Source organism: Myodes glareolus, chromosome X (assembly GCF_982192425.1).
Source record: "Myodes glareolus chromosome X, mMyoGla1.1, whole genome shotgun sequence".
Lineage (NCBI taxonomy): Eukaryota > Metazoa > Chordata > Mammalia > Rodentia > Cricetidae > Myodes > Myodes glareolus.
This window is the reverse complement of record NC_142053.1, coordinates 128566597-128593697: the sequence shown is the minus strand read 5'-3', so window position 1 is coordinate 128593697 and position 27101 is coordinate 128566597. Positions and strand designations below refer to the sequence as shown.

General features: G+C 38.3%; 1 long non-coding RNA gene across 2 annotated transcripts in view; it reads right to left on the bottom strand.

Annotated features, from left to right (window-relative positions):
* Positions 1-3564: 3564 nt before the first annotated feature.
* LOC125417991 (uncharacterized) overlaps positions 3565-27101 on the bottom strand; it is a 48851-nt gene continuing 25314 nt past the window's right edge. For both annotated transcript variants that reach the window (XR_015736919.1, XR_007237292.3), the window contains exons 4-7: positions 7432-7517; positions 5481-5647; positions 4178-4216; positions 3565-3847 (exon numbers count right to left, since the gene is read on the bottom strand). This is a non-coding gene — a long non-coding RNA (uncharacterized LOC125417991). The remainder of the gene's footprint in view (positions 3848-4177; positions 4217-5480; positions 5648-7431; positions 7518-27101) is intronic.

Here is a 27101-nt window from a genome sequence, read left to right as displayed (position 1 = left end):
ACGCAAGAGTCTGAGGCATGAGATCTGTAAGCTTGAAATCATCCATCCTGGGTTATATAATACAGAAAAATACCTTGTATCAAAACCAAACCAAAACAACAACAACAACAAAAACCCAATAGCCAGGAGTGGTGACACATGCCTTTAATCCCAACACTTGAGAGGCAGAGGCAGGCAGATAGTTTGAGGACAGCCTGGTCTACAGAGCAAGTTCCAGGACATCCAGAACTATGACTGAGAGAAACCCTATCTGTAAAAACCAAAAAACTAAAATGAAAATCAAAACAAAATGAAAAACAAAGAACTGTTTGACTTGTTACTTCTCGGCCTATGTTTCTCTGTGGATGGTGTATGATAACTTTTATTTTATTTCTTTCTCTGAATGTGAAAGATTTTTTAAAACCGTTGTTTTGTACACTTTATGGGGTTTTATATTGACAAAAATTATGCATTTTAAAAAATAAACATTTCTTGCAGTCTTTTCTTTTTAAATTGGCCTTGTGCCAAAATAGTCCATCAGTTAATTGATTATATTCTGTATTCTTTCATCAGACTGTGAAGAAGTTTGAAGTTTGTCATTATTTATCTTTAGTGAACATGCACTCTCAGTAGTGTTTTGTGTGGCTTCTATACACACGCACACACACACACACACACACACACACACACACGTCTTCTTCAGTGGAGTCTCACTGGGTGTACTAACCACACTTCAGATTTCAGGGTATGTTCGGTAGTAGATGGCCAAAACAAAATGAACTTAATACTAATTTTGTAGACATTTGATCTCATAATGCTTTGAACTTTTTTTTTGTTTCATTGGTCTCTTGCTTGTGTATTTTGGTTTATGATTTTGTTTTCTTGTGTGCCAGTTCCCTATTTCTGTTTGTTTTTTAGAGAGAAAGGAATCGGTGAGTGTGTGTGGGGGGGGGATATGGAGGATCTGGAAGGAGCTCATGGAGGAGAAAGGCATAATCAAAATATACCGTATGAATGTTTTCAATAAAACCGACAAAAATATCTACCCTACACACCATGTGTGCACGTGCGTGCTCTTTTAAATGTCTTAACTCTTGCAGAATTTTATTCTACACTGTACTTACACTTTTACCTTCATCTGTAAACTACAGCCCCATTTGTCTAAAAACGACAATTTCTCTGCGGCTGCCCACCTAAGCTCAGATGAGGTGAACTAATGGCCAGTCCTTCAGGAACCCCTTGGATAAGGTGTGCTGCTTCAACCAAAGTCTTCTAGACTCAGCCCTGTAATTTGCTGAGGGGAATGCGAAACTGTTCCTCCATCTGCATGTTGTAAATGCTGGGAAGCAAACCTAGGTCCTCACCAAGAGCAGCCAGTGCTCTTAATCACTGAACCATCCCCACCCACTCACCAAAAAGTTTTGTCATTTGATTTCTGACTGGGGTGAGATACAATCTTAATGTTGCTTCCATTTGCATCCCCTTTTGAGTAAATACGTAAGTACTTTAAGTGTCTACTTTCTGCTTATACTAACACTGAAATTTTCTTTAATTCTTAGAAAACCGTGTTTAATCATTTGGTTCATCTTCTCAACTAATGTTTGTTTTCAGTTGGTACTTTGTTTTCTATTTTTCTTTTCAACCATCTCTACTCTAACCTTTGTTTTCATTCTCATAGTACTTATTTTCCCAGGACATTAATTCTTTCCCTTCGTTTGCTTTTAGTTTTAATAAAGTGCACTGCCTGGATTGCTTTCCCTTTCTTTAAGGGAAACATTTATAAGTATAAATTTCCCCTTACCTCTCTTTTGGTAGCATCTTTTGGGGTTAGTATGGTGTATTTTTATTTATCTCAATATTTTCTACTTTACTTCCTCATTTCTTCTCTGATTTGTTGCTCATTTAACCTAGTCTAGCCACCGTGCTTTGCAGTAGTGACCTCTAGGCTATGGACAGGGTCCCAGGGTTCTGACTTAGTTTCATTATTTCCTCCTGTGCCGTAGCCATCATCTAGGTACCCAACAAGGGACTCTTTATGCTGCCCCCCACCACCCCACTCCACAGCCAGACTTTCTACATCCCCCTCCAGTGCCTAGCCTGCTGATAAACCACTGACTCCCAATCTCTAACACCACATAAACTGGGCATGGCTTTATCTCAGAACTCAGAAGGTAGAAGCAGGGGGATCAGAAGTTCAAGGTCATCCTCAGCCACATAGCAAGTTTAAGGCCAGCCTGAGATAGATGAGACCTTGTCTCAATTTTGTTTACTAAATTATTATTTGACCAAGTTAGTGGTCTTATGAAGTTTTCGAATAAATCTAATAAATCTCTATAGTCAGACTGTAGAAACCATTCAAGAAAAAAGTTTAAACAGAATTATAGTAGTTATTTTCATATTCAGTTTGTCATATGCATTATATTGACATACAATTTGACTCTGATGCGAACTGATACATTTGAGTGCATATTCCAAAATATCCTCCACCTTTACCTGTGCATCTTATACACAGTGGGAAGGGCTTACTCCTCTTTCAAGTAAGAAATGAAGAATGTTTGAGGAGGTGGTTAAAAGTTTCTAAAGGGACAGATTAAACTAAAACATGATGATCCTAAGCACATGAAAAAATGGTGAGAAGGTTCAGCCGAAGTAGTAATACTTGTATTGATAAATGTAACATACCATAAAAAAATAAATGTAATGTACCAAAACTTTGTGAATTTGAAAGACATCGGGAAGGGGCATATGGGAAGTTTGGAGGGAGGAAAGGGAAGGGGAAAGTGTTTTAATTATAGTATAATCTCAAAAATAAACAAAAATTTACACAAAGAAAAAAGACAGATCATCATTCTTTGGCTTACAAGATGATGGTAGACTTTAATGGGATGAGTGAATTAAAAATGTACATGATGGAATCATACGAAGATGGGAGAGGGTAGGCTGCAAGGGTGGTCAGTATGCATTATGTACATTTGGACAATTACTAAAGAACAAATTTGATAAAAATATTTGGAAATAGAAAGTATATTTTATTGAAAAAAAAAGAGAAAGGACAGCTATTGCTGGACCTGAAACGTTGTGGGAGAGCATTGGTATTGATTTGCAGCAAGAGTTTGGAAAATGTTGGTCAAGCAAACTCAAGAAAGCCTAGAATGCTGCAAGTGACTTCAGGGGTGGTTCTGTGATGGCTCAGTGGATCAGAATGCTGACCGATAGCAGCCAGGCTGATGAGATTTCAGATAAAGATGAGCAATCTGACAGAAATTGTTCTACAGGCCACTCATGTTCCACTGTGGCCACTAATCTGGAGGCATCTTGTCCATTTCAGAGATTTCTGTGGGAAGCTGAACTTAAAGTTGACAAACTAGTTTATCTGCTAGAGGAAACTGCAAAATATATTGCAGCATGTGGGTTTTACTGTCTGCTTCTAGTAGGACTGACAGAGTCAGGGCAAAGACAATTCAGGGAGAATGGTATTAAGACGTGTGGTTTATTGAGAAAATAAGCACAAATAAAGGATCAGTCTAAGAGGATGTTTTAGTTCCTTTTCTTGTGGCTCTCATAAAACACCCTGACAAAAGCAACTTCTGGGAGAAAGCATTTATTTTGGCAAACAGTGTGAAGGGACAGTCTCCTGTGGCAGGAATGCGGGTGGCAGGAACTTGTCTACACGTACATCTGCAGTCAGGAAACAGATTACGATGAGCTTGGGTGTGCAGCTGCCTCTTTCCTTCTTGAGCGGTTCAGGACACAAGGTCAGGGAATGGCACCATCACGATGAGGCTGGTTCTTCTCACCTCGGTTAACTTAACCACAGTACTCCCTCCCAGGCCTGCCCAGAGGCTTGTCTCTTAGTTGGTTCCAGATACTGTCAAATTGATAATCAACACTAACATCATAGATGGTACAGTTGTAATCATTAGTGCCATTAAAAGTTAAAAGTAAAAATAAATCAGCTTGGAAATTTAGAATATAGATTTCTGTACATTTAAATGACAGCTCACATGTTAGAAAAATCATTCGAGGAAACACAAATTAGATTTTGTGAGACACAATTTGAGGTTAGTTCTTCATAATAACAGAAAGCAAGTGTTTTGCAATCACAATAGGAAATATTCCTTGAAAGTGTCTCAGGAATTAGTAGGTATAAAAGGTACAAATTTAATTTTTTTTTAAAAGAGAAATTATTTAAAATTACCTGGGGTGGAACTTTTTAGCTCACAAGATTGTCTTCTTCCTGGTTTTTTTTTTGGTAAAAAAATAACATAATTTGAAAACTAACTGTTGTTGAAGCATGCTTATTTGTCTGCATAACAATAAAATAGCTTTTCTTCTGTAAAAAGTTGATACACTTATACAATGTATATTGATCCTATCCTCTCAGAAATGATGATTCTAAGAGTGTGAAAAACTGGCGTGAAGGTTCAGCTGAAGCAGCAAAACTTGTGCTTGTAAATGTACCATGCCAAAACTGTGTGAGTCTGTATGGGGATTGGAGCAAAGCATTGTCAGAAGTGCAAGGACATAGAGTGATTGCTAACCTTTCATAAAAGCTATTTCCATAGCCTTAGATATTGATGAATGATTAAGTAATAAGACAGGTAACCTAGGATCAATTAATTGTCTGTTTTAAGGGGGATGGCCTCAAAGAAAATTAGATAAGAATGAACTAAAGACCATTTTCTGTAATGCATAACTTCTGTATGAATTTATCCATAATTTACTCGATTGGGGAGGACACAGCAGGGAAAGTAGACAACATATTCACAATAAACAAGATGTGAAAACAATTTAAATATCTGGTGGATGAATGGATAAAGAAAATAAGGCAGGCACAGAAAGATAAATGACACATAATATCACATATATGTAGACCCTAAAGTAGTTGATCATATAGAAGGTGGTAATGAAGAGGTTACATTCATACAGTGGTGAATGGTTGTGAGGTTGGTCAAAGAATACAAAATTTCACTATTAAAATAGGGTGAGTAAGTTCATGAGATCAACTGTGCTATACAGTGTCTATAATTAACAATATATTATGTTCTTGAAAATACTAAGACAATCAATATTAGGTGTTCCTACTACAGAAGGGCTAAATATAGGAGGTAATAAATACTAATTACTTAGAGTTATTCATTTTATTATATATGTGTGAAATATAGTGCATGTTTCAAAACATGCTGTAGACATAAATGTAAAATTTTTAATTGTGGATTTGGAAAAATAAATGTGATTAAAGTGGCATGAGAATACCCAATTTCTGTGAAGGAGTATATCCTTATACTAATGATTAGCAGCTTAAAGCAATGTGTATTTATTACCTCACTTAATTTGAATCAGGTGTTCAGGCAAGCCTTAATGGGTTCCTCTTCATCAAAGTTTTATCAGATACTAGTAAGTTCATGACCAGATAATAAAGCGTGATGTTTTTAGAAAGATTCAATTTGTTGCAACCTGTTAGAGCCTCAGTTAGTTGCTGATTTTTGTCTAGACAATACCTGCATTTCCTTCTGAAGATGTGGACTTCTCTATAGGACACAACATGAGAAAGTTCTTCGTCGGAGTGAGCAAATGCGAGATCAAAAGTCTGATCATGGCAGAAGGCACAGTCATATGTTAATCTTGGAATTGGCATCTCATTATTTTTGACATTAGAAGCAAGTCACTAGGTCAAGCATGTATTGAAAAGGAGAAAAAATTATTGAATATCACTAACATGAGGTAGAATCTTTGAGAATGAACAAAGACCATCGATTGGCCTACTTTCCAGAGCTTCACAGTGAAATGATAGATTAGATCTGTCCTAGATGTGTAATGACTGAGAAAATTCTACATCGGTACTTTATGTCAGAAGTACTGGTACTAAAGGGTACTACTATGCTGTCAATGAAAGAAGGTGTTATCTGGAGATAGGACTATGTCTTCCCATGAAGAAAACATTTATAAAAGGATAGAAGTCTCTTAATATATCAATTCTGATTGCTCTCTTCTGGAGTGGATCAACCCTAACACAGAAACAGAGAATCCTCTCCTGTCCCGTGTCATGAAGTAGACTCTAACTTGGATATTCTAAGTATATAAGGATACATCACTCAACTCAGAGACTACTTATATCCCCACAGCAAATGATACTATGACAGGAAGGAACATTGTTTCTCATAGTCATATCATTAAGTAGTGTCTTCTGAAATCTGTGTAGCATCTTTACTCAAATTAAATCTTAGCAACTGTGCCAGGGACCAGGTTGCAATGTGTCAGATAATAATATTTCATTGTGGATATATAAAAATCACCTGGAGCTGCAGGTAATTAAATATAAAACAAATATAAATAAAAATTAGGAATAAATGGGTAAATTAATTCGAAGGAAGCTCGAATAGCCTTTTGGGAACTTTGAAAACCATATATTAATTGTACAAAGCAATGAGCCTCACTCTGACATTGTCATCTACAAAAGTATATAGAATCTTTGAAAGCCAAAAACTCTAAAGTAAATGAGTCGATAATGGCAATTCATGTATTTTGCGGTAAACTTGAAAACATTTACACTGATGACATTTTAAAATAAAATTCCATTCTTTGTTAAGGTAAAATTATGTCATTTACAGGGAAGTGAATGCAAGTGAAGTTATCATATGACATGAGTTTACTCAGACTCAGAAGGACAAATGTCACATTTCAAAAGTATTTCTGTATCTAGATTTTATCTAGAAACATGAAATAATGTATGTGTATGTGATATTAAATTAGAAAGAAAACTGATGATGAATGAGAGGGACTGATGGGAATAGAAAGGACCAGAAAGGGGAATGGTGTTGGATTAGGGAGAACATGGTTAAAGTCCATTTTATTGATTGGTTTGTCTATGAAGCACTTGCTTTGCAAACATGGGGACCTGAGTTTGATCCCCAAAATTCACCATTAAAAAAAGTATGGAAGCATGTGCTTGTAATCCTAGTGCTGGAGAGGTAGAGGCAGGAGGATTCTGGGCCTTTCCAGCCAGCCATTCTAGCTAATTTGTGAGCTTCTGGCCAATGAGAGAGCCTGTTACAAATGTGGTGGGTAGCATTCTTGAGAATGACACCTGAGATTGTACTATGTATGGTCTTCACATGCACATGGACATACAGACTCACACACGTGTGCAAAAGTATACACATATATAAACACATATGTACACAAATATGCACACAAGCATAAAAAGTACATTATCAAATAAACAAATGACAACATATCCTGATGTGGATGTGGGGAAAAGAAAACAACTTATACACTGCTTGTGGGAGTGCAAGCTGGCACGACTACTATGGAAATCAGTGTGGAGGTTCTCAAAAAATTGAAAATAGATCTACTACGTGATCCAGTTATACCACTCCTGGATTACCCAAAGGATTCTATATCCTATTACAGAGATACACATTCATCTATATTCATTGCTGCTTTACTCACAATAGCCAGGAAATGGAAACAGCCACGACATCCATCAATTGATGATTTGATAATGAAAATGTGGTACACAATGGAATATTATTCAGCTGTTAAAAGAATGAAATTAACAAGTAAATGGATGGAGCTGAAAATAATCATTCTGAATGAGGCAACCAAGACACAGAAAGATAAACATGGAATGTTTCTTATCATTTCTAGATATTAGCTTTGAACGTTTAGATAGTGGTAGTTCATTTGGAATACCCACAGAGGTCAGGAATTTAGTAAGGAGCCATTAGGGGGAGGGTATTTCAAGAGAAGGGAATTAGAACACAGTGCTATAAAAAGTTAAAAGTGTATAATGGAACAAGAAGCATTACATTGCAGTGGAACATGGGAGGGGAGGGCAGAGGATAGAATATGAGGAGGGATAACTAATATTAAATGTCTTGTGAAAAATCCATAAGGAAATCTATCATGATAGAAATATCATAAGATATAGCCATACAGATGTATAAAGTCTTATTAGAATTTTCTTAAAATAAAGGTACAATACCCCAAAGAGACATCTCATGTTAGCAAACAAATCCCCAGTACCAGGAATAGGTTACCTCTTTTTGAATTGTTGGCCAGTGGGGGTCACATAGTCTCCCCACCCAGAATAACAGACAATTCCAGTACTCTTGACTACCCTCCAGAACTTGCTCATTATGACCTGACTGTTATAGACACTGCACATTTGAGTCCCCAAACATGGAGAAATCACGGTGGTACTCACCTGGAAACTTCATCCCTATTGGCTGAATTTGATGATACTGGAAGGTGCTGTGCCTACTGCTAGAGGAAAAAAGTAACCCACAGTAGCAGCCATCTGTGAATACTGCAAGCTACGAGGACTGGTCTAACCAGATATGACCTCTGGTGTGATGGTGGCGCAAATGTTATGAGAGTAACTAACCACTTTCTGATTGGATCTAAGCCCTGTTCCATGAAATGCTATCCATACCTGACACTATTAAAGGGACCAAAATTCTGAGTTAGACAGGTCCTAGGGGAGAACCCTGTACTATTATTCTGCTAAATGAACAATTCCTAGTGACTGTTTAAAAAGCTATTCCCATAGAGCAGAGCTTCTCTCAGCCCTCATCAGGGAAGCTTCTCTTTACAGTGGATGGCAGTTAGCACACAGACTCCCAGCTAGCCAATGTGCAGAGAATAAGAGACTGTGTGATGCTAAGCACTAAAGGGGCTTACATATCATACACACACACACACACACACACACACACACACACACAGCCAAGGCTCAGGGATCTTTGTGGAAGCAGTGGAAGGAATCGCCAGATGTGGTCGATAACATCAAGGAAACTGTTTTCCAGATACAACAGAGCAGTTGTACATATAGACTCACTGCAATTGTGACCGACTGACTGCACAAGCTCCAGCCAGACAAAATCCTAGGACAAAGATGGGAAGGTGGGCACAAAATCCCACCAGTAGCTGAGGAGAGAGAGAGTCAGTTCTCTTAAATGAAGCAAGGTTGATCACACACCACTGCAGACCACACTCTGGAGACTAGCTAGGCTGCGCAGACTGAACTCGATGGAGAAAGATAAAGAAGAAAGAGAAGAAGGAGAAGGAGGAGAAGGAGGAGAAGGAGGAGGAGGAGAAGAAAACTCAAAATTGAGTGGGAAGGGATGGGATAGTGCAGAGTGGTTATGGGAGGAGTTGGGGGTGGGTTAGGGTGCAATTGTCCAAATTACATTGTACAAAATTCTCAAATAATTTAACTATTGTTTAAACAAATACATTATATACTTGCATGCAAATATCCTTATGGAGCTGAGTGGATGTGGAGTGTGTAAGAATACTCTCTCTGGAAGCATGAGTCCCCGAGTTCTAATATCACACAAATCCAGGCATGGCCCTCACACCTGGAGCAGTAGCATTGAGGTGAAGAAACAGGTAGGTCCCAGAAGCTTGCTAGCTAGCCACCTTAAATGAAACTGCATGTTGCTGATTCAGTGTGAGACCCTGTCCTAAAAAATAAGGATGATCTGAGCTCTTCCTCTGGCTTCCTCTCATGCATTCATGGGCATTCGTTCCTACCCTCATGTGGATGCACCGCACAAATGCACCCAGTCACACACGCACACACACACACACACACACACACACACACAAAGACTTCATGAAACTCCATACTGTGTACAATGAATATACACCAATAAAACATTAAATCTACTAAATATTAAAATTGAGTCTGGGGATATAGCTAAGTTGTAGAGTACTTCCCTAATATGCATGAAGCTCTGGGTTTGATCCCCAGCAACACATTACACAATAACAAAAATGAAAACAATACCCCCCAAATGACTGTGGTAGCCCTGCCTGTAATGCCATCACTAGGAGTAGAGGCAGAAGAATCAGAAGTTCAAGGTTGTCTTCAGATGTGTGTGTGTGTGTACGTATACACACACACACACACACACACACACATATAGTTCAAAGTCAGCCTGGTATACTTGAGAAGAAAGACAATGAGCAGAATATACATAATGAACTAAAATTAGTCCAAACCAAATGGGAAAAATACATAAATCATTCTAAGAATCTGAAATGGTGGAAACCCTGTAAGTCTTATTAAAATTAGAATGTTGTTCTCTGACAAAGATGTGCTGCCAATGACTAGCAAACTACCTACAAGGATTATCTATTGTTTATACACTGGATGTATCAATCAAATAAGTTCATTCTAAACTGTATTTAAAAAAATTCCTAATAATTAGTTTTGTCTGAAACATAGCAAAATCTATTCATTTTGTCTTATACCTGGAGACTGCATTCCTCTCAATACTTTATGTTGTACCCCTGCATTCATTTAGTCAAAAAACACACATGCACATACACACATGTACACATGAATATATATGTAAAATAGATTCTCACGAAATCTTTGCAAATTAAAAGCATAGAAGAGAAACCTGTACACTACCTCTATATATACCATTCAAACACTACACCTCAGCAGACTCTGGAAAGTAAACCGGAAGCTTAAAGAGATATTGCTTTAAGAAGAAGTATGAAATTGTAAATACAAAATTAGATATGTCAGTTAATTTTTATTCACAATGAAACTAATTATAATGCTTTACATTTTTTTCATTAAAAACTTGAATTGGATGTGGTGGCGCATGCTTTTAATCCCAGCACTCAGGAGGCAGAGGTAGGTGGATCTTTGGGAGTTTAAGGGAGCCTGGTCTACAGCAATTTCCAGGAGAGTCAGAACTACATAGTGATATCCTGTCTCAAAAATATTAATTAAAATATAATTACATCTCTTCCCTCTTCCCTTTCCTCCCTTTAACCTTTCCTATGTCCTCTCCTTCCAGTCTCTTCCATGTCATCTCCTCACTCCCTCTCAAATGGATTGACTCTTTTTCTTTGAGTATTATTGTTACATACACACACACACACACACACACACACACATATATATGCATAAATATATAAATATACCTTGCTGGCTTAAAACCACCATAAAATGTTAGAAAATCTACAAAAATACATATTAAATACATTTTGTGAAATCTCTTACTTTGCATTTGTGTGCTATTGTTCTTTGTTTCATATAAAAATTGCATAATATCATTTAATAACTTTTAGTTATTGATAATTGAGATATACAAATAATGAAAATTCATATTTGAGTACATGCTATAAATTAGGGACTACAATAAATTCTTTTCAATCAATTTCTATTTTTAAAAATACAAAAATATAGCTCATGCATAATTAGTTTTAAAATCAACTAGTAATATGACAGCCAAATATAGGTAAAACGCCTGAATATTTACTCAGTCGCAAGTAAACATGCAACATAGAAAGTTGCATATAAAAAGTGGAATGATATTTTTGTGTAATTGAATAATCTATGATATATAAGGAGAATATTCAGCTTAATGTCATTTTTATTACTTTACATACTTTTCTTTTTGTTCATTCTTCTCTCATACAACACATCTTGACCATGGCCTCCTCTCCACCTACCCCCTCCCAGTCGCTCCCACTTCCCTGCTCCCCCAGAGTCACTGCTCCTCTGTTTCCCTTAGAAAAGATCAATTTTATTTTTTTTATAAGTTAATATACTTAATTTTTGTTTTGTTTTGTTTTTGTTTTTCAAGACCAGGTTTCTCTGTGTAGCCCTGACTGTTCTGGATCTCACTCTGTAGAGTTGGACTCCAACTCTCAGAGATCCATTTGCCTCTGTCTCCAGATGTACTGGGATTAAAGGCGCACACTACCAAGGCCTGACACCTTTCCTTAACTTTTTTTGGGACAGGGTTTTTCTGTAGCTTTGGAGCCTGTCCTCGAACTTGCTGTTGTAGACCAGCCTGGCCTTGAACTCACGGAGATCCACCTGCCTCTGCCTTCTGAGCGTTGGAATTAAAGGCGTGCACCACCACCGCCCATCTTTCTTAACTTTTAAGTTATACACTTGGTATTAGTATCATTTGGAATTCTTTTCTTTTTTGTTTTGGTGGGGGATGGGGGAGTATCAAGACAGGGTTTCTCTGTGTAGCTTTGGAGCCTGTCCTGAAACTCACTCTGTAGAGCCGGCTCGCTTGAACTCCCAGAGATCCATCTGCCTCTGCTTCCTGAGTGCTGGGATTAAAGGTGTGATCTACCACCGCTTGACTGGAATTTTTATACACATATGTTATTATACTTTGTGTTCTTTTTTGAAAAAGATTTATTTATTATGTACACAGTGCTCCTCTGAATGTATGCCTGCAGGTCAGAAGAGGGCGCCAGATCTCATTACAGATGGTTGTGAGCTACCATATGGTTGTGAGCTACCATGTGGTTGCTGGGAATTGAACTCAAGACCTCTGGAAAACAGCCAGTGCTCTTAACCACTGGGGCGTCCTTGCAGGCCCTGTACTTTGCTCTTGTTCACTGTTTCCTTACTGTCCTCTCCCATTCCTCTCATTCTCAATGGTTAGTGGTCCTTTTCTTTTCCCAAGTCGTCCCTTCTCCTTTCATGGCATATGCATTTCATTTCCCTTACCCTTTTAGGGTCCATTTTTATCTCCATGCCCCCATGCACAATTTGCAATCTTGGTGGTGTAATATGAGATAAATATGCAGTGTCTGATTTTTTAAGGCTGGCATATTTCATTCAATATGATTTCTAATTTTCCCTTATTCTTGAAAATACCAGGATTCATTTCACTTTTCCTTATAGCTGAAACATTTTCTAGAGGTGCATATACTACATTCTCTTTAACCACAGAACAGTGGATAGACTCCTAGGATGATTGGCATTCTTAACTATTGTAAATAGAGGGGCAAAAAAATGGATATGAAAATATCTTTGGATATATGCCCAGGAGTAGTGTAGCAGGGTAATATGATAGTTCTATTTCCAGATCCCTAAAGAATACTTTTTATTTTATGTGTATGAGTGTTTTGCCTGCAAATATATCAGAGCCCAGAAGAGGACATCAGATCTCCCGGAACCAGAGTTACAGACAGTTGTGAGCTGCCATGTGGGTGCTTGGGATTGAATCCTGGTCCTCTGGAAGAGAAACCAGTGAGTGCTCTTAACTGGTGAGCCATCACTCCAGCCTCTAATTTCTAGCTATTGAAAAACTCTTTCCACTTGCACTGGCATTGAATTGCAATGGCTTCCTCTTTTTTCCACACCCACAAGCATCTATTGTTTTTTTTTTGTTTGTTTTCTTGAGACTTTCTGACTGGGATGAAATGAAGTCCCAAAGCAGTTCTAATTGGCTAATGTTTTCTATTGATACATTTGTAATTTCTAAAATTAAAATATATTTACATAATTCCCCCTTCCCTTTCTACCCATGACACCTCAGCAATATAGATACCTAACCAAGATCTGAACAAGGACAATACCAGTAGATATATATACTGAAGTGTAAGGGGGAAATCTCACAGACTTCCACCCCTAGACAAAGAACTACAAACAGCCAATGGCTCCTGAGAGAGGGAGAATTAGTCTTCCCTAGGGATGAGCCCCTTAAGTAGTCAGCCCTGAAACAATATACTTTGAGAACTTTAAATTATTAATTATGGATACTGAATAACACTGTTTAGGCAGTTCTATCTCCAACACAAAAGAATGTATCTCCCAGTTCTATTTAACTGTGAATACACAAAATACATTAATTATAACATTCAGCTTAAACTATACCCTGCTTTTAAACAGGGAGTTCTAATTGGCTAACTTTTAAAAACTTTTAAAAATACCTTTGCTATTTTACTTCTTTTGAGAACTGCCAATTCAGTTCATTAATCCATTCAACAGTTGATAATTTGATTGTGTGTGTGTTTAATTCTCTAGTTTTTAAAAATCTATTCTATATACTAATCCACAATCAGGGGTATTTGAATTGTAATTCTAGCTATTAATACCATATCTTATATATTTCCCCCTAATGTCTTTCATGGCAAGCTAATTATAAATATATAGGAAAGCTACTGATAAGCATGCTTTGGTTTTGTATAGTGCTAACTTGCTGAAAGTGGTTGTCTTGTCCAAGCTGTGTGACTGAGTCTTTAGGGTCTTTTAAGGATCATATCTTCTTTGGATATGTATAGTTTGACATCTCCATTTCCTATTTCTGTATCTTTTATTTCTTTTCTTATCATTTTTTGTTGTAGTTAAACCATCACGACCATATTCAATACAGTAAAGAGAGTGAGCACCCTCGGCTCATTCTTGCCTTTAGAGGAAATACTTTCAGTTTCTCCCTAATTAGCACAGTATTTGCTATAAGTTTGTCATAGATAGTCTTTATTATGTTGAGATGTGTTTCTTGTATTTCATGTCTCTTGAAGGCTTTTATTATAGAACAATGCTGAACTTTGTCAGTCTTGGTCTTTTGACATGATCATGTAATTTCTCTTGTTGAGTTCATTTATATACTGTGTTAAATTTATTGTTTGCATACATTGAGCCTACTATACAGCTCTGTGATGAAACCAAATTGGTCACGGTTATCCTACCATAACCACGTTAATGAACTCATGAATTCAATTTGCTAGGAATTTATTGATAATTTTGATCCTTGTGTTCATTGCTATTTGGAATTGGTATATAACTTTCATTTTCTTATCTTTCTCTGGTTTTGAGTGCAGAGTAATACTGAGTGTTTACAGAGTGTGTTTCGTGTGTGCCTTCTGCTTCTATTTTGTGAAGCAGTCTGAGGAATGTTGATAATTAACTCCCTAAAGGTTTGAAAGAAGTGGTACTCGGGCTGGCCACAGGCTTTTTTTTCCCCCTAAGAAAACGTTTAGTACTACTTCATTATCACAGTATCTTGTTTCAGTTTCTATTGCTGTGATGAAACACCGGACAGAAACAACCTGGGGAGGACAGAGTTATTCCATCTTACAGCTTGTAGTCCATCATGAAAGGAAGTTGAAGCAGGAACTCAAGGCAAGAGCCTGGAGGTAGGAACTGAGCACAAGCCACAGAGGAACACTGCTAACTGGCTGTCTCTCCATGGTTTGCTCAGCCTGCTTTCTTCTACAACTTAGGAGCACCTCCCCAGAGGTGGTACTGCCCATAACGATCTGGGTTCTCCCACATTAAGGACTAATTAAGCAAATGCACCAGGGGCTGTTAAAAATAAAGAAACAAACAAAACAAATGGAGAAACACATTGATAAAATAGGAAGAAAAAAGTTAACAAATGTATTGGACAAACTTCTTTCTCAAACCTCAAAACTCTTCTACTGCCAATTATATGACCAAAGGAGGAGAGTCAGTTGAATGTGTGAGCTTTTGTCTTTCCTATGTATTATGCTGCAGTTGAGCCTGTACTGAGCCTGTGATCCATGTACATTACAGCTATCTTCATCTCAGATAGTTTTCCTTCTTTACAAACCAGGGGTCAGTGCTGCCCATCCTTAGCTCGACAGTATGTGGGCTAGGCAGGTTCCCTGACCCTCTCAAAGCTTCTTAGATCATGTCTTCTGGTGTGGCTAATGTTCTATCTGGGGCACTGTCTCCCAAGTGTGTTGGAAATGTGAAAAGCAACCACAACTGAGATGCATATGGACTGAGGAGCTGGTTTCATACTTCAATATCTCCTAAGTACAAATACCCTGTTGCGGCATGTCCTCAGAGGTGTCAGGCTCTGTATCAGTGAAGAGTAGGCAGATGGCTCAAGAAGATGATGCACCTGCTGACCTCAGACTCAGGGCTACCAAATGGTCACTGTTTTTTTCAGTTTATGAGATCTACTTCAGGCCACTGAGGGCAAGGCTACATACTTCACTGCCTAAGCTGAGTCACCTGCACTTTTGCATGGTAATGTTGGCCCCCCTGTCCCCCATTTCGCATAGCTACCACTCAGGGCTGTGTCATGCCTTGGGGTTCCCTGACTAGTGAACCGTTCTCAGTACTGACCCCCCCCAGCAGGGACAGGGAACTCATTCTTAAATGATGGATTCTTTCTCAAGGTGGTATCTCAGCACTGTCATATAGACTGGCAAAATGAGACCTCTATCCTTTGTTAACCCATCTGCTGGAGGAAACACTGTGTCACCAAACTCTCAACATGATTCAAGGCTCCTGAGTTCTGTGGACTTGCTTCAAGCACAGTCCTGCTAATGGATTTGCACCAGGCTCACCTGCTTCCTTTTCAGAGCATTTGTTTCCTTTCTCCTGTTTGGTGAGTAGCCCAGCTGGAGCTGCATTCTGTTTGCCTTCTGGGTTGCCCACCTTTTTCTCTGCATTCTTCGGATACCCTAATATTACCTCTGCGGGTTTTTGAAGCTCACACACTTCGTGGAATAAAGTCCTTTCTTATGCAGGCTTGTCCTTAGCCAGGCCATGCAAAACTAGGTTTTGACCCTCCTTATTACTCCAAAGTCTAATGGCACTGTAATTGTATATGAAAAATAAAAGAGTTAAATGCTATATCATGTGAATATTTCTATTTGAAATCATTTACGGTGTGTTTGAGGAGTGATTTACATTGTTTTCAGTGGCAAATGTTTTGAGAAATAGTGAGATCAGTCAAGTTAAAAGTCTGAAGAATTTAGATATACAGATAGCAAGAAAACACTATTTCTGTGCTAAAATACACACATACACAAGCAAGAGAGACAGAGTGGGGGGGATACAATCTAATTTGGTTAAGTAGATCCAAGAATTTGGAATGAGAAATGGCAGTTTGAGGAAGTGATAAAAGAAAATGAGAAATTAAAAAATGGCCTGATATTGTTGTTGAGACCAAAATTTCTGAATATATGCCTCACCCTTGTTAGTCTCTGAATGAATAAATGTCTCTGCCTTACAAGAATATCTTAAAAAGGCTAAAGAAACCAGGCATGGTGGCGCATGCCTTTGGGAGGCAGAGGTAGGTGGATCTCTGTGAGTTGGAGGCTAGCCTGCTCTACAGAGTGGGTTTCAGGACAAAAAAAAAAAAAACAAAAAAAAAAGCCTAAAGAAAGTCACCTTTACCATTCTCCTGCAGTCATTATTTAGGGACATGTGATATCTCAAGTTCATTTGGACAAAAAGACAATAAATTCTGGGATGCTCATCAGTCACAGGCAAGTTCTATAGCTGTCCTTCGGGTACAGGGACTCCTGAATGCCAGGCCTAGTGTCTTTCCATGAACAGTGTTAGGTTTAACTACTTCACTATTAGGTTTGACTATTAACTAAACATGTTAAGTTTACTATTTTTCTCCAGGAAACTGAATTTGTGACATTAAATCATCAAAGAGCTATTGTCACTAGAAAAAGTAAAGATTCCTGTGCTCCTCTGCCTTGCCTGTTTCACATAGCTAGCCTCTAGTGTCGAAATGGCCTATTGTTGCCTTCCTGAAGCGTTAGGAGCCTCAACACTCAGGCCTCAGCTCAGTGCAGAGAACTATGGATCCTAGAGGTACTGCCTATATTGCTTTTCTTTCTCAATTCTCTTTTCATTTTCGCTTCTTTGTGTGTGTGTGTGTGTGTGTGTGTGTGTGTAAGGTGGTACATGATCTCATTCTGTAGTCATGGCAGCCCTGGAACTTACTATGCAAACCAGAGTAATCTTGAAGTCAGAGTGAGCCTCCTCTCTTCTGGGTTAAAGGTGTGTGCCACTGTTAACACCATGCCCTATATTTCATAGTCTCAACGCAGTGTAATTCACGGCCTAGCCATAGATGAATGAGATATGCTAAAATAGAATAACCAAATCAATAATGTGCACACAACCTAGCATGTACTAAATTTTTATCTTTCCCTGAGATCCCCCAAGTTGTTTTGATTAGACTCAGTCAGCAGGCAGAGTAGTTTTGAACATGGAAGGAATAATGGCACATAAGAATTATAAAATCTAAAGTGTTCTCACTTCATCCTGCCCAAAACAGCAGCATTTGACCGGAGACAAGAGTGGTAGACTATGCTAATAACCCCGGGATTGTCCCTGTGGACAATGTGTAGTACCTATGTTATGAAGGTGCTTGTAAATTTATATTTGTCATGAGTTAAGATAATTTGGGTCCAATTAGGACACTAAAGGGCTTTTTCAGTTGCTTATTTGGATTTTGATTTTCATGGTTGTTGTGTGTTTTGTTTAGGAGCAAGTCTTGCTATGTAGCCCAGCCTGGCCTCAAACTGGAAATACTCCTGCCCCAGTCTTCTGAACACTGCAATCACAGGGTACACCATTGAGCCTGGCTCATGTACATTATTTCAATTTGCCTTGATAGGTCTGTTACTATTTCAATATCTTAAAACTGCCTGGTTCATTGGTTCAAATGGCTTTGGAACAGAACTGTTACAGTCAGAGTGCAGCCAGACACACTTCCATTTGGAGAGCAAGTTTTATGAGGAGGTCTGCAACTTGAACGGAACTCCTGACAAGACCCTTGTAAAACAGACTAAAACCCTAGTTACATCTGAAAGGTGGGTTACAGAAAACAGGACAAGGATATGAGCAACCATCCTAACAGAAGTCCAGTTTCCTTTGATCCCTTTTAGAAAGGATTGGTGAAAGAGGGGATGGATCTCACACTGCTGCTAGATCGCATTTGAAGCTTGGCCATTGGAGTCCTTGGTTCCTCCTGACAATGTGGGATAAGGTAAACCTAGACTGTGTATTCTGTAGGTATTCTTGCAACAGGACTTGAGGCTATGAGGGCCTACTAGGAACAGCACATAGTAATCATTCCCATTCATAGGACACAAGAGATAGGTGAACAATCAGAAGAGTGCTGTTTTTTTCCTTCTTACACATACAACATTGCAACTCTCCTGCCAGACTAAGATATTAATGAACTTGCTGAATGACTCTGTATTGTCAAATGTCTGAGGATAATGCTGCTGTTAGTATTGCCTTGTTTCTTCCATGTTAGTGGGGTTTTGTAATCATTAGCTTTAATTGTCAAAATGGCTCTTGGAAAAGAGTCTCTGTGGTGGGTTGTCTACATTTGTTTGGCTTGTTGGCATGTTTGTAGGCAACTGTGTTTTTAAAAAGTATTTATTAGTTCTTTGAGAGCTTCACCCAATGTGTTTTGGTCATATTCATTCTCCCCCAACTCTTCCAGGATCTATCCCACTGTCCCCTCCCACCCACCTTTGTATCTTTTGCCCTGTCAAAATCAATTTGTGCTGTCCAAATATTCTTGGATGTGTGGCTTTCCACTGAAGTGTGGGACACTTACCAGGACTACACTCTTAGAGAAAACCGACTTTCCCTCTTCTTTCCAATAGCTCCAAGGCTATTGCACCCAATTTTCTTCTTAAATTAATTAGTTAATACATTAATTTTTAAAAGATTACAATTATGTAATTTATCCCTTTCCTGTCCCCCCTCTAAACCTTCCCATATACCTCATCTTACCCTTCCTCTAATTCATGGCCTATTTTTCAGTAATTGTTAGTGTATGCATGTATGTATATGTATATTATATTCATAAATATAACCTGCTCCATCAGTATAATATTACTTTTATGCATATTTTCAGGGCTGACCATTTGGCACTGGGCAGCCAATTGGTGTGTTCTTCTCTCTTTTTTAAAGGAAGATTCTAGTTTTCATATGACTTTTTTGAAAGGTCTTTCATGTTATTTATTCCTCCCCATATTCTGTCCCCTAATTGACTCCTCTCCTCCACTCCAATTTAACCCTTCCTGTTCCATTGTTCAGGAGTATTGTCTTAGTTACTACAATTGATGTAGGAAGACCCATCCTACTTTAGACAGGGGTATAGGCAGGGGTCCTGAACTGTATGAGTGGAGAAACTGAACTGAGTGCAGGCAAGCAAGCATGTGACCACACATGCCTTCATTCCTCTCTGCTCTTGATCATGGGTGTGATATTACCAGTTTTCTCAAGTTTCTGCTGCCATGACTTCCCTCAGTAATGGACTTCCACCTGGAATGAGCTAAACCCTTTCTCTCCTAAGCTGCCTGTTGTAAGGGTATTTTATTACAGAGATAGAAATAGGTCTCTAACGGAATGTCCTGTTTCTCTCTCTCTCTCTCTCTCTCTCCCTTCCTCCTTTTATTCCCCATTTCCATCCCTTTTATCACTCCCAAATTTTGTTAGATACTTATCTATTTCATTGATCTTTCTAAAAGCGAGTCTTTTACTTTTTTGATATTCTTTGGTCTTTTATTTTCAACCTATCAGTTTCTGAACCATTCTTTATCATGTCTCTCCTTCTTTATTCCTATTTATTTTACTCCCTTAAAAAGGACTCTTTAAATATAAGACTGTTATTGACTTAGGGCCTACATTTTTTTTTGAGACAGGGTTTCTCTGTGTAGCTTTGGTGCCTATCCTGGAACTAGCTCTTCCAGACCGGGCTGGCTTCGAACTCACAGAAATCCTCCTTTCTCTGTCTCCCGAGTGCTGGGATTGAAGTTGTGTGCCACCACTGCCTGGATAGGGCCTACATTTTTAAAGATTACACACACACACACACACACACACACACACACATATATATATATGGAAAATTTTGTTACTTCATTTTTATCAGTAGATTATTTGGAAGAGTATTGTTTAGTGTCTAAGTGGCTGAATATTTTCCTGTCATTTTTTTTCTTTTGGGGCACTAAGGATTGAGCTTTAGCCCTTAAGCATATAAGGCAAACTTTCCATGAATTCAGGTTATATCCCCAGCCTCTTTTTTGTCATTTTCTATTTTTTTACTCTTAGTTTGATTTCATTGTTACCAGATAGCATGGTTGAATTCTTTTTAAAAGCATTGAGATTAATTTATGGCTTATAATATGTTTTTTGTAAATTTATGTTATGAATGCTTTTATGAATGGGTAGTTTAAAATAATGACCAGTAAGAGGGAAAAGAATCTTTCAGAGATGTTACCTTGACTTAGGTGGCAGACTTACGGAATTTGTACTCAGATCTAAACTCATAAATGCCTTATTTGCCTGAGGGCTGATCTATACCTCTGTCTGGCTTTGGTCCAACTACCAATACTAACTTCAAAGGAGCCTTAGAGAAATCTCATACATTAATGTTTCAGGAGGTAGCACCAATGCATTCAGTGATAGCCATAGATTTTGGAATCACCTTTTAACTCATATCTAGTTTCCTGATCTATAATTTAAGATCAATTTTGTTTGCACAAATTACCACAGGGGGATACACCCACATTCACTGACAGGAAGAGTTTGCCATCCTAGGTACCACAGAAGATCCAAAATAGCCCAAATATGGGCTCCAGTTCCACTGATTTGTAGACTAAGAGTGATCCTGCATCTGTAAGAGGCTTCTGGGAATTGCAGCTGTCTGTCACTGGAACATGCTTGCTGTGGTAGTGTTGTCTGAATAAGAATGGCCTCCATAGACTCATATCCTTGATGACTTTGTACCCAGTTGGTGGAGCATTTTAGGAAGGATTATATGTGTTGTTGTTGGAGGAGCTGTGTCACTGGGGATGGGCCTTAAGGTTTCAAAAGACTCATACAATTCCCAGTGTTTGAAGGTGTCTCCTATTTACAGATCAAGATGTGAGCTCTCAGCAGTTTCTGCCACCATGTCTTTGCTTCACAATCACTGGCTCTAAGTCTTTGAAACTATAAGCCAAATAGGCTTCCTTTACAAGTAGCCTTGGTCATTGCAAAGGAAAAGTAACTAAAACAGGCAGTTTGAGTGAGATCGCCATAGTCTTGGATATTTGCATACTTGGTTCCTAGTTGACAGCTCTTTGGAAGGTTTAAGTATTGCCTTGTGGGAGGAACTATGTCACTGGGAATGGGATTGAGAATTTAAAACAGTGGTTCTCAGCCTTCCCAATGTTGTGACCCCTTAATACAGTTCCTCATGCTGTGGTAACCCCTAATCATAAAACTATTTCATTGCTACTTCATAACTGTAATTTTCTGCTGGTATGAATCGCAATGTAAATATCTGACAAGTGCCCCCAAAGGGGTCGGGACCCATAGGTTGAGAACTGCTGGTTTAAAGCATCACACATTTCCCAGTATTCTGTCTCTGTTTTCTGCTTGTGGTTTCAGTTGCAAAATCTCAGCTTCTGCTCTGGCTACTATGCCTGCAGCTTGCTCCCCCAGTTCTGTAGTGTAGATTCTAGCCCTCTGGAACCAGAAGCCTAAATAACTTATAATAAGGCTATAAGTTGCCTTAGTCATGAAATTTTACCATAGTAACAGACAAGTAACTAATACACTTGGTAACTTCAATAACCCAGCAAACATGCAATGGCTTCCAATCATCCTAAGCCCTTCTCAACTATGGTTTCAGAATATTCTGCCTATTTACCAAGTCTAAGCTAGGAGACATGTCTTAGTCCCTGGGACAGACATTCTATATCAGTATCAGAACAGATTACAAAGGACTGTTAATTTCCTCCCTAATGTCTATTCATTGTTGTTTGACATACTTGCCCGCATAGGAACGCAGAGATGGCTACATTAATCAGTAACCCCCACAGGCTGACCTTCTATCCTTAGTATCTCTATAAGCCTTGACATGAGAAACAAACATCTTGACTGTGATCTGGAAGCAGAAGTGTTCACACAGGAGCCTACCAAGAGACACATCTGCCTGTGAACCTGAAGACAGAATAGAAGCCCTTTGTCTCAGTTATACATGCAAATAGCTGTGCTACTCAGTTTTAGCCCCCCTCAGTCACATGACTGGATATGGCTACATGTTCCCAATCCATGCAGTGACTCTGTGCAACACTGTCAGGCACGTAGAAGAAAACACACCCATTTGCGCATGCAATAAGAGGCCCACTGACCCTTGTGTGAGTGCCAACACTGGGAATTGAACTGAAATTCCCAGAAAAAAACCAATAAGAGCCACACCTGTGTTAGAGATTCTACACGGGAGGGTAAAAGTGCTGCAGACCAGAGCCACGTTGCTTTGAGCTACTTTTGACTTCTTTGAAGACTGTTCATTGCTCACTCCATGTCTGACCAAACACTTTTGTGACTACCAAACTTTAAAATGTATTCTGAGCAAACCACTAGCTTCCAGGTATACAAAAGCTAAGAATGTCACCAGATATCACCTGAGGCCCATAGCAAGCTCGAACCTGTATTTCTGATGTGCCAGTGTACATCAAGTGTCTTGAGGTACAACTTCGTTCTGTTACCATTAAAAAAAAACAACTTCATGAAACCCTTAACTCAGTATACCATGGTATTTAGGGTAACAAGAATCTGTGTTTTCATATTTGTATTTGGCTCCAGAATAAACTCTTATTTCCTTTGAGTTGAGCATTATGATTTGTATCAAGAGTGGACCTCTTGTATTACTACAAGACAGTCCAACCCACTCTGATAACAGACACGATACACATTTGGTAGATACACGATACACATTTGGTAGATCAAGAAGTTATGTTAGTTTTCTCATTACTGGGAAAATACGTCAGGCGAAAAAGTGTTTTGAGGAGGAAGGGTTGATTTTGGTTCACTGCTAGGAAAGTATGTGATTGGGACTCCACATGTCCTCATAGATTCATCACTTCTGCAAAAAGGAAGGATGCAGAGAAAGGGGAGTGCCAGTTCCCAGCTGCCTTTCTCCTTCTCCTCTTGTAATTCAGTCCAGCCCTCCAGCCCTATCCCATGGGATGGTGAATTACACATTCAAGGCGCGCTGTTTTGCTTTAGTTAATTCTCCCTAGGAACTCCCTCACAGATACATTCAAATGCATGCCTCACTAGTGTACTAGCAATCTTTAGATTCAAAATGGTTGCTAAAAAGAGGATTAATGATTATACTAGCCCACTAACCACAGACCAAACTGTAAACTCAGCTGAAATATTGCCCATCATATAGTAGGACTAGGGTATTTCTCCTCTGTCTATTGGTCTGAGGTCCTTAATTCTGAGAGACTTCTTTCTATTTTCTGTGCATGGCACTCTCTGTCTTCAAAACCAGTAAGTTTTGAATCATTCTCATGAGTTGTATTTCTTTCACTTACCCTTCTGCTGCTAAGACAATGAAACTACTTTGAAATGGCTATTCTGGTTCGGTCACATATTCCTGGGTAATCTTAAGGTCAGCTGACTCAGGTCTTAAATTACATCTGTAAAAGTCTGCCCAGAGAAACCTATATTAATGTCTTATTGAGTAATCTGAGAATGGAAACTTTGTAGGGTAGCTTTAGCATCTTCCTTCTTAGCCTCAGAAATTCACATCCATAGAACATGGAAATTATAAGGCATCCTCATTTAAAGTCCTGAGTTTTTCTCCACAACATTATCAATTTAATGTTTAAAACCCATCAAAATCCATTTAGCTCTAATGTGCCAAATTGTACCATCTAAGTCATGAACATGAGATATGGTTGGAGGTCCGGATCCAGTCTCTGAAGCATACCTTTGAGAGCATGGTCCTTCTCTGTCTGTGGCCATGTGAAATTGAAGAGTTGTGTTTGCTACCAGCATTCTCAGCTTTCAGTGCTCAGGTGTGTGTGTGTGTGTGTGTGTGTGTGTGTGTGTGTGTGTGTGAAGGTTAGAGGACAACTTGTAGGATTTACCTCTCTCTTTCTGTCATACGGGGTTCTAGGTATTTCACTCATGTTGTTAGGTGGGAAATGGCTTCATCCACTAATCTATCTAATCAGCTCCTATGTTCTTTTATTTAAAGATTTTTTTCACATAGCAGAATTTTTGTGATGTGTATTGCTATCCATTCTGTAGCTAGCACATTTTTCTATCAAGTATTGCTATCTATTCTCAAATATCATGTCTTTTATTTGTAGTACCATTTCTGTTTCCATTTAATTTAGTTACAATTACTGATACCTTATAGCTTTATATAGTCTGAAATTTTACTTCTGCTATCTTTGTTTCTCTGTTTTTTGCTACCTTTCTATGGGTTTAATTTATATACAAATATGCTACTATTTCATTAATTCAAACACAATTTGTAAGAAAATTTAAGTATATGTTCCAATAGGAGTGTAATCCCTGCTCTTGGTACCAAGTCATCATATATGTTTGCAATGAAAAAAAATTTAAAGTTAAATCATTTATAACCAGCACTTTAATCTCAAGGGTTCTCCCAAACATTACAAAAGGCAACATGGAGGGAGAGGGGGACACTTGCATACTAACTCACAAACTCAGCTCCACAAGAACCTTCGAATTGGAAGGACAATAGTCTTCTGAAATCTCAAATTTCCAAAGAAAGACTATTACAAGCAGCTATGTATTCATATATAGCAACCATATTAGGAACCTATGACTTAAACAATGGTGAAGTGCCATTCAATTTGTTGAATTCTATGCAATTTATAACTAGGCAACCTTTGCACAGAGTGATTACTAGTTGGACTTTTCAACAAAACTTGGCTGTAATCAGTGGTTCAGCTTTATTTGTTTGTTTGTGTTCACAACAGCTTTTCAAGAGCACTTAGCCATCCACAACTGCATACTACATCCCAGCTATGAAAGAAATTAAATCTCTGCTCAATGGCTGCCATTTTGTTTCAGCATGTCACACTTAAGGCTGATCAGGACTTAGAGGTTTAGTTCAGTCTGTGTGAAATTAAAGTTCATAGCAAATCCAATCTTCCTTAAGGAAACACTGTAAAGTAACAATATTTTAGGTATTACATGCCTCATATACATCATTTAAAACCAGAAGGAATTATATTCTATGTGGTTTCTATTCCAAGAGGCAAACAAGAGCAGCTAAAACATCTCAAAATGAACTAAGCTTATGAAATTTCAAACAAAAATTAAATTTTCTGTCTATACTCCTGTTGAATGAAGTTATTTTTTATACCAGCTCTCTTGATAACTGTTTTGTTACTTTTTTTTTTACCTAGATGGGCTACCAGACCTAAAGTAGACTGGACAACTGTGACTTTATTTCCCAAGGCAGTGACCTCTCTCTTCTTTCTCTGGTAGCAAGAGATGAAGAGAAAGTTCCCAGGTGAGGAAGAAACTAGGGGAAGAAGACCCCAAGCCCAGAGTAGCCATTCTCCCTTTCTCCCTCTCAAGGGCTGGCTCTATAATGTTGTATAACATTATTTTAAAATGCATTACATTTGTTTATGCTGTGGAACATTTGTTTAATGATGTAAAGATGTGTTGCATTCTTTTATGTTGCATTCATTTAACTCTGTGAAGCTGTGTTACTTTGCCTGTCTAAAACGCCTGATTGGTCTAATAAAGAGATAATGGCCAATAGCAAGGCAGGAGAAAGGATAGGTGGGGCTGGCAGGTAGAGAGAATAAAAAGGAGAAATCTGGGGAGAAAAGATGAAAGAATGAGAAAAGGAGGAGAGGAAGATACATGGGGCCAGCCACCCAGCAACACAGTCAGCCACAGAATAAGAAGGAAAGAAAAACTATACAGAAATAAAGGTAAAATCCCAGAAGCAAAAAATAGATGGGATAATTTAGTTAAGAAAAGCTGGCTAGAAACAAGTCAGGCTAAGGCAGAGCATTCATAAGTAAGAATAAGCCTCCGTGTGTGTGTGTGTGTGTGTGTGTGTGTGTGTGTGTGTGTGTGTGTGTGTGATTTATTTGGGAGCTGGGTGGCAGACCCCCAAAAGAGCAAAAAGTAAGAGTAAAAAAAGTAAGAGTAAAAACCCCCAACAACACCATGGACATCTCAGTTGCCTGCTGTGCTACCTGTTTGATATTTAAATTAAAATGGTGTTTGTTTGGAAGAACTCAGCAGAAGACTTAAATTTGTTTTTATCATGAAATGTTTTTCTTTCTCCTAATGTGATTAATAGTTTTATTGGGTCTAGTAGTCTGGACTTGCATCTGTAACAGTGTCTTAAAGATTGTAGAACACATATCCAAGTCTTCTTGTTTTCAGTGTCTCCACTGAAAATCAGAAAATAGGCCTGCCTTTATATGTGACTTGGTCTTTTTGCCTTGCCATTTTTAATATATTGTCTTTGTTCTAAACATTTAGTGTTTTGATTATGTGCCATGGGGAGTTTCTGTTCTCAGACTATCTATTTGTTGTTCTGTATGCCTATTATACCTTGATAGACACCATTTTCTTTAGATCGGGGAAATTTTCTTCTATGATTAAGAAATGTTTCTTAGTTACATTTTAAGAAATGTTTCTTAAAAACATTTTCTATGTCTTTGACCTGGATTTCTTCTTCTTCCTCTGTACCTATTATTTGTATATTTGATATTTTCTTAGTGCCCCATATTTTATGAGTGTTTTGACTGACCTA